At 48.3% G+C, this 8,413-nt stretch overlaps 1 long non-coding RNA gene across 7 annotated transcripts; it reads left to right on the top strand.

The window, feature by feature from the left end:
• The first annotated feature begins 4,719 nt into the window (after positions 1–4,719).
• LOC127919391 (uncharacterized) lies at positions 4,720–6,307 on the top strand. Of its 7 annotated transcripts, none has more exons than XR_008102799.1 (4): positions 4,720–4,819; positions 5,324–5,425; positions 5,675–5,720; positions 6,062–6,307. It is a non-coding gene; the product is annotated as an uncharacterized LOC127919391 (long non-coding RNA). The 7 variants fall into 7 exon arrangements; XR_008102800.1 differs by lacking the exon at positions 5,675–5,720 and adding an exon at positions 5,463–5,508; XR_008102803.1 differs by having other exon boundaries at positions 4,722–4,768.
• Positions 6,308–8,413: the final 2,106 nt, after the last annotated feature.

The following is an 8,413-nucleotide window of genomic DNA, read 5'->3' as shown; positions in this document are numbered from 1 at the left end:
ATGGACGTGTCAAAGGCTTCAGTATTGATCATGGATGGTGAAGGGAGTCTTTAGAGGCCTATCTGGTTGACTAAAGCAACAGACCCTTACTGATGGAACAACTGGTGGCTGGTATTAACAGAGGAACAACTGGTGGCTGGTATTAACAACTGGTGGCAGGTATTAACAACTGGTGGCTGGTATTAACAACTGGTGGCTGGTATTAACAACTGGTGGCTGGTATTAACAACTGGTGGCTGGTATTAACAACTGGTGGCTGGTATTAACAGCTGGTGGCTGGTATTAACAACTGGTGGCTGGTATTAACAACTGGTGGCTGGTATTAACAACTGGTGGCTGGTATTAACAACTGGTGGCTGGTATTAACAGAGGAACAACTGGTGGCTGGTCTTAACAACTGCTGGCTGGTATTAACAACTGGTGGCTGGTATTAACAACTGGTGGCTGGTATTAACAACTGGTGGCTGGTATTAACAACTGGTGGCTGGTATTAACAACTGGTGGCTGGTATTAACAACTGGTGGCTGGTATTAACAACTGGTGGCTGGTATTAACAACTGGTGACTTGTATTAACAACTGGTGGCTTGTATTAACAACTGGTGGCTGGTATTAACAACTGGTGGCTGGTATTAACAGAGGAACAACTGGTGGCTGGTATTAACAACTGGTGGCTGGTATTAACAACTGGTGGCTGGTATTAACAACTGGTGGCTGGTATTAACAACTGGTGGCTGGTATTAACAGAGGAACAACTGGTGGCTGGTATTAACAACTGGTGGCTGGTATTAACAACTGGTGGCTGGTATTAACAACTGGTGGCTGGTATTAACAACTGGTGGCTGGTATTAACAACTGGTGGCTGGTATTAACAACTGGTGGCTGGTATTAACAACTGGTGGCTGGTATTAACAACTGGTGGCTGGTATTAACAACTGGTGGCTGGTATTAACAACTGGTGGCTGGTATTAACAGAGGAACAACTGGTGGCTGGTATTAACAAGTGGTGGCTGGTATTAACAACTGGTGGCTGGTATTAACAACTGGTGGCTGGTATTAACAACTGGTGGCTGGTATTAACAACTGGTGGCTGGTATTAACAACTGGTGGCTGGTATTAACTGGTGGCTGGTATTAACAACTGGTGGCTGGTATTAACAACTGGTGGCTGGTATTAACAACTGGTGGCTTGTATTAACAACTGGTGGCTTGTATTAACAACTGGTGGCTTGTATTAACAACTGGTGGCTGGTATTAACAACTGGTGGCTGGTATTAACAACTGGTGGCTGGTATTAACAACTGGTGGCTGGTATTAACAGAGGAACAACTGGTGGCTGGTATTAACAACTGGTGGCTGGTATTAACAACTGGTGGCTGGTATTAACAACTGGTGGCTGGTATTAACAACTGGTGGCTGGTATTAACAACTGGTGGCTGGTATTAACAGAGGAACAACTGGTGGCTGGTATTAACAACTGGTGGCTGGTATTAACAACTGGTGGCTGGTATTAACAACTGGTGGCTGGTATTAACAACTGGTGGCTGGTATTAACAGAGGAACAACTGGTGGCTGGTATTAACAACTGGTGGCTGGTATTAACAACTGGTGGCTGGTATTAACAACTGGTGGCTGGTATTAACAGAGGAACAACTGGTGGCTGGTATTAACAACTGGTGGCTGGTATTAACAACTGGTGGCTGGTATTAACAACTGGTGGCTGGTATTAACAACTGGTGGCTGGTATTAACAGAGGAACAACTGGTGGCTGGTATTAACAACTGGTGGCTGGTATTAACAACTGGTGGCTGGTATTAACAACTGGTGGCTGGTATTAACAACTGGTGGCTGGTATTAACAACTGGTGGCTGGTATTAACAACTGGTGGCTGGTATTAACAAGTTGTGGCAGGTATTAACAAGTTGTGGCAGGTATTAACAACTGGTGGCTGGTATTAACAACTGGTGGCTGGTATTAACAACTGGTGGCTGGTATTAACAACTGGTGGCAGGTATTAACAACTGGTGGCTGGTATTAACAACTGGTGGCTGGTATTAACAACTGGTGGCTGGTATTAACAACTGGTGGCTGGTATTAACAACTGGTGGCTGGTATTAACAACTGGTGGCTGGTATTAACAACTGGTGGCTGGTATTAACAACTGGTGGCTGGTATTAACAACTGGTGGCTGGTATTAACAACTGGTGGCTGGTATTAACAACTGGTGGCTGGTATTAACAACTGGTGGCTGGTATTAACAACTGGTGGCTGGTATTAACAACTGGTGGCTGGTATTAACAGAGGAACAACTGGTGGCTGGTATTAACAACTGGTGGCTGGTATTAACAACTGGTGGCTGGTATTAACAACTGGTGGCTGGTATTAACAACTGGTGGCTGGTATTAACAACTGGTGGCTGGTATTAACAGAGGAACAACTGGTGGCTGGTATTAACAGAGGAATATTTTGCGAACAGGCAGCTAGACAGACAGGCAGCTAGACAGGCAGACAGGCAGGCAGACAGACAGGTAGACAGACAGGCAGGAAGACAGACAGGCAGGAAGACAGACAGACAGGCAGACAGGCAGGCAGGAAGACAGACAGACAGGCAGGAAGACAGACAGACAGACAGGCAGGAAGACAGGTAGGAAGACAGGCAGGAAGACAGGTAGGAAGACAGGCAGGAAGACAGACAGACAGGCAGGAAGACAGGCAGGCAGGAAGACAGGTAGGCAAGAAGACAGGCAGGCAGGAAGACAGGCAGGAAGACAGGTAGGAAGACAGGCAGGAAGACAGGTAGGAAGACAGGTAGGAAGACAGGCAGGAAGACAGGCAGGCCTCTCACCTCTCTGTCGTCCCTGGATGCTGCGTAGTGCCAGGATGTTCTGCTCGTCAGACAGGAACTGCCTCATCTTGTGGAAGGGCTCTTTCCCCCGGATGGTCAGCTTGCTCCAGGGTTTGGGCCGAGCCAGGATCTCACTGACCGAGCCTTGGGACAGGCCCAGTACATAGTGGCCAAACACCCGCTGGCCAATGTTGTGTTTAATCAGCTGCTCCTTGATCTGTCGGGCGATCTCTGAGGTGTCCATGTCCTCCCAATCAGACACACTGCCCCCAGTCCCCTCAGACTGGCTGGGAGAGGGGGACGGGGCACCGCCACTACCATTCACCTCTGGGCCTGCAGGAGACTGTAGGGGCTGGGCTGAAGAGCGGGACAGGCTAGAGCCAGAGCCTGGAGGCAGGAGGTAGGGTGCAGTGGACAGGGCAAACAGTAGGAGCTGCTCCTGAGCGGACTCCTGTAGGGCTTTTTGGAGTAGAACGTCTGTATGAGCTGGGCGCTGCAGGAGGGGAGCTGAGGGACACCCGCTCCCCACCAGGGGAAAGGGGGCTGTAGAAGTCCTGGCCGATGCCCGTGGGGTGAAGGGGTGTGTCCCGTTGGTGATCGAGGTGTTAAGGGGGTCAGTTGGGGTTCGGGGCTGGGGGGAGGGAGGGAGAAGAGGAGGAGGCAGGGAGGGGGTACTGGGCGTGGTGGTCTCCTCCACGGACGCCTCTTTACCTTTCCGCCCGGCTGACCCTACAAGAAAGGTCAAACACAAGGCATTATGGGGGAGTCAACAAAAAAGGGGGCGAAAAAAAACAAACCCAAAAAAAGTTGTTTATTTTTTAAGGTCAAAGTTTTTTTTTTATGTAAATAGATTCTCTTCCTCTCTCCTTTTTGATAAACCCCCCTGGACAAGATGCCCAAGCATTTGTGATTTGTACCTTTCTTGTAAGAGACAGCCTGGGAAGAAAAAAGAAAGCACTTAAACCAGTCAAAATGGTTGCTGCCCAGCTTCGACTCTGGCAGGCAGGTTGGGGTTTAGTCAGCAGGCCTGAGTCTGGCAGGCAGGGAGGGGTCCAGTCAGCAGGCCTGAGTCTGGCAGGCAGGGAGGGGTCCAGTCAGCAGGCCTGAGTCTGGCAGGGAGGGAGGGTTGAGTCAGCAGGCCTGAGTCTGGCAGGGAGGAGGGGTTGAGTCAGCAGGCCTGAGTCTGGCAGTCAGGCAGGGGAGAGGTCCAGTCAGCAGGCCTGAGTCTGGCAGGGAGGGAGAGGTCCAGTCAGCAGGCCTGAGTCTGGCAGGCAGCGAGGGGTCCAGTCAGGCCTCCCACTGTCTCTCTTCACTAGGTTACTTGTGTTCACTATGTTCAGGGCCCATTGGTGGAGTGGCTGCAGTGTAACAGCGGATCTGATTGGGCCTAATGGCGGTATAGAGCTTTACAATTGGTCGTCTGTGAAAGATCTGGTTGTGATGGCGCCATGACAGGAGGAACTTGATTAACTTTTTATGAATCCTTAGTTCAGTCTTTAAGCTCCAGAAAAAAGGCCAGAATGTGAGTAACACTTTGATGTTGTAGTCTTTCTGTACACTTAGTCAATTCCATTCCAGATACTTTTAGTTTGTTGAGATACTGAGCAAATAAATAAACGCTCTTGATAAAAATGGCCGGTCACAGAACGCAAGAACTTCTAGAAATATCCAGTGGAAAAAAAGGTCATGCAAAATGTTTGTCAAGCACTCGGTTTCCTGAAACTGAGCTTGTTACCCGGTGTAGAGACTGTCAAGCACTCGGGTTTTCACTGAAACTGAGCTTGTTACCCGGTGTGTAGACTGTCAAGCACTCGGGTTTCCTGAAACTGAGCTTGTTACCCAGTGTAGAGACTGTCAAAAACTGAGCTTTACCAGGTGTAGAGACTGTCAAGCACTCGGGTTTCCTGAAACTGAGCTTGTTACCAGGTGTAGAGACTGTCAAGCACTCGGGTTTCCTGAAACTGAGCTTGTTACCAGGTGTAGAGACTGTCAAGCACTCCTGGTTTCCTGAAACTGAGCTTGTTACCCGGTGTAGAGACTGTCAAGCACTCGGGTTTCCTGGAACTGAGCTTGTTACCCAGTGTAGAGACTGTCAAGCACTCGGGTTTCCTGAAACTGAGCTTGTTACCCGGTGAGACTGTCAAGCACCCGGGTTTCCTGAAACAGGCACCAGGTGTAGAGACTGTCAAGCACTCGGGTTTCCTGAAACTGAGCTTGTTACCCAGGTGTAGAGACTGTCAAAGCACTCGGGTTTCTGAAACTGAGCTTGTTACCCGGTGTAGAGACTGTCAAGCACTCGGGTTTCCTGAAACTGAGCTTGTTACCAGGTGTAGAGACTGTCAAGCACTCGGGTTTCCTGAAACTGAGCTTGTTACCCGGTGTAGAGACTGTCAAGCACTCGGGTTTCCTGAAACTGAGCTTGTTACCCGGTGTAGAGACTGTCAAGCACTCGGGTTTCCTGAAACTGAGCTTTGTTACCAGGTGTAGAGACTGTCAAGCACTCTGGTTTCCTGAAACTGAGCTTGTTACCAGGTGTAGAGACTGTCAAGCACTCGGGCTTCCTGAAACTGAGCTTGTTGCCAGGTGAAAACTTCTCATTATAAACTGAGCTTGTTGCCAGGTGATTTGTACAGGAACTTCTCATTATAAACTGAGCTTGTTGCCAGGTGATTTGTACAGGAACTTCTCATTATAAACTGAGCTTGAGCCAGGTGATCTGCAGGAACAGGCTTGTTGCCAGGTGATCTGTACAGGAACTTCTCATTATAAACTGAGCTTGTTGCCAGGTGATTTGTACAGGAACTCCTCATTATAAACTGAGCTTGTTGCCAGGTGATTTGTACAGGAACTTCTCATTATAAACTGAGCTTGTTGCCAGGTGATTTGTACCAGGTGTCTGATTTGTACAGGAACTTCTCATTATAAACTGAGCTTGTTGCCAGGTGATTTGTACAGGAACTTCTCATTATAAACTGAGCTTGTTGCCACTGAGCTTGTTGCCAGGTGATCTTGTTCTCATTATAAACTGAGCTTGAGGTGATCTGTCTTCTCATTATAAACTGAGCTTGTTGCCAGGTGATTTGTACAGGAACTTCTCATTATATAAACTGAGCTTGTTGCCAGGTGATCTGTACAGGAACTTCTCATTTCTGGATTATAAACTGAGCTTGTTGCCAGGTGATCTGTGGAACTTCTCATTATAAACTGGCTTGTTGCCAGGTGATTTGTACAGGAACTTCTCATTATAAACTGAGCTTGTTGCCAGGTGATTTGTACAGGAACTTCTCATTATAAACTGAGCTTGTTGCCAGGTGATTTGTACAGGAACTTCTCATTATAAACTGAGCTTGTTGCCAGGTGATTTGTACAGGAACTTCTCATTATAAACTGAGCTTGTTGCCAGGTGATTTGTACAGGAACTTCTCATTATAAACTGAGCTTGTTGCCAGGTGATTTGTACAGGAACTTCTCATTATCACAAAAGCTGATGTTTTCTAATCCTGGTATGCAAGATGTTGTGCCGCTAACTTTAACACAAGAAGATAAATCAGTGAACATCCCCTCTACCTGAACATGGAATAATCATAATTAATCATACCACTGCACACACATTTTAATATGAACCTCCAGTATCTGGGGTGGCAGGAAGCCTAGTGGTTAGAGAGTTGGGCCAGTAACCGAACCCTGAGCCGACAAGGTCAAAATCTGTCGTTCTGGCCCTGAACAAGGCAATTAAACCACTGTTCCCTGGTAGGCCGTCCCCCTGATAGGCCGTCCTGATGGGCTGATAGGCCGTCCCCTGATAGGCCGTCCCCTGATGATAGGCCGTCCCTCCTGATAGGCCTAATCTGAATAGAGCGGCACATATTTTGATTAAAAACAGGATCAAGCCATTGGTTGGGCTGTTGTAACCCTTGATAATGTATTGTCCCCCAGGCCTTTGGTTAACACCGATGATATTTGAAACACACCAAGACAGACAGAGTAATATAGAGAGGGCTCGTGCTGAGGGAGAGGCACCGCAGCCTAATTCTTTCAGAGCTCACTACTGAAACGCTCACACACACACACACACACACACACACACACACACACACTGAAACGCCTCACACACACACACACTGAAACGCCTCACACACACACACACACTGAAACGCCTACACACACACACACACTGAAACGCCTCACACACACACACACTGAAACGCCTCTCACACACACACTGAAACGCCTCTCACACACACTGAAACGCCTCACACAACACTGAAACGCCTACACACACACACACACACACTGAAACGCCTCACACACACACACACACTGAAACGCCTCACACACACACACACACTGAAACGCCTCACACACACACACACACACACACACACACTGAAACGCTCTCACACACACACACTGAAACGCCTCACACACACACACACACTGAAACGCCTCACACACACACACACACTGAAACGCCTCACACACACACTGAAACGCCTCACACACACACACACACACACTGAAACGCCTCACACACACACACACATACACTGAAACGCCTCACACACACACACACACACACACACACACACTGAAACGCCTCACACACACACACACACACTGAAACGCCTCACACACACACACACACACACACACACACACTGAAACGCTCACACACACACACCACTGAAATGCCTCACACACACACACTGAAACGCTCTCACACACACACGGAAACGCCTCACACACACACACTGAAACGCCTACACACACACACTGAAACGCCTCACACACACACACTGAAACGCCTCACACACACACACTGAAACGCCTCCTCACACACACTGAAACGCCTCTCACACACACTGAAACGCCTCACACACACACACTGAAACGCTCACACACACACACTGAAACGCCTCACACACACACACTAGAAACGCCTCACACACACACACTGAAACGCCTCACACACACACACCGAAACGCCTCACACACACACACACCGGAACGTCTCACACACACACCACACACGGAACGCCTCACACACACACCGAACGCCACCACACACACTGAAATGCCTCTCACATACACTGAAACGCCTCTCACACACACACACTGAAACACCTCACACACACTCGGAACACCTCTCACACACACTGAAACACCTCACACACACACACTGAAACACCTCACACACACACTGAAACACCTCAACACCACACACTGAAACACTCACACACACACTGAACACACCCTGAAACACCTCACACACACACTGAAACACCTCAACACCTTCACACACACTGAAACACACACCACAAAACACCACACACACACTGAACACCTCACACACACACTGAAACACCTCAACACCTCTCACACACTGAAACACCTCAACACCTCTCACACTGAAACACCTCAACACCTCTCACACACTGAAACACCTCAACACTGAAACACTCTCACACACTGAAAACATGAAACACTGGGAATGTCTATGAAACGTGACATTTCACGAAATTCCAGTCTTTATTCAATCCATACTGGTTGGTTTCTTGCCTTTAATTTTCT

The sequence above is a fragment of the Oncorhynchus keta genome, unplaced genomic scaffold (genome assembly GCF_023373465.1).
Source record: "Oncorhynchus keta strain PuntledgeMale-10-30-2019 unplaced genomic scaffold, Oket_V2 Un_contig_16517_pilon_pilon, whole genome shotgun sequence".
In the NCBI taxonomy this organism is placed as follows: domain Eukaryota; kingdom Metazoa; phylum Chordata; class Actinopteri; order Salmoniformes; family Salmonidae; genus Oncorhynchus; species Oncorhynchus keta.
The sequence above is the reverse complement of the archived record's forward strand: the minus strand, read 5'-3'. Positions and strand labels throughout refer to the sequence as shown.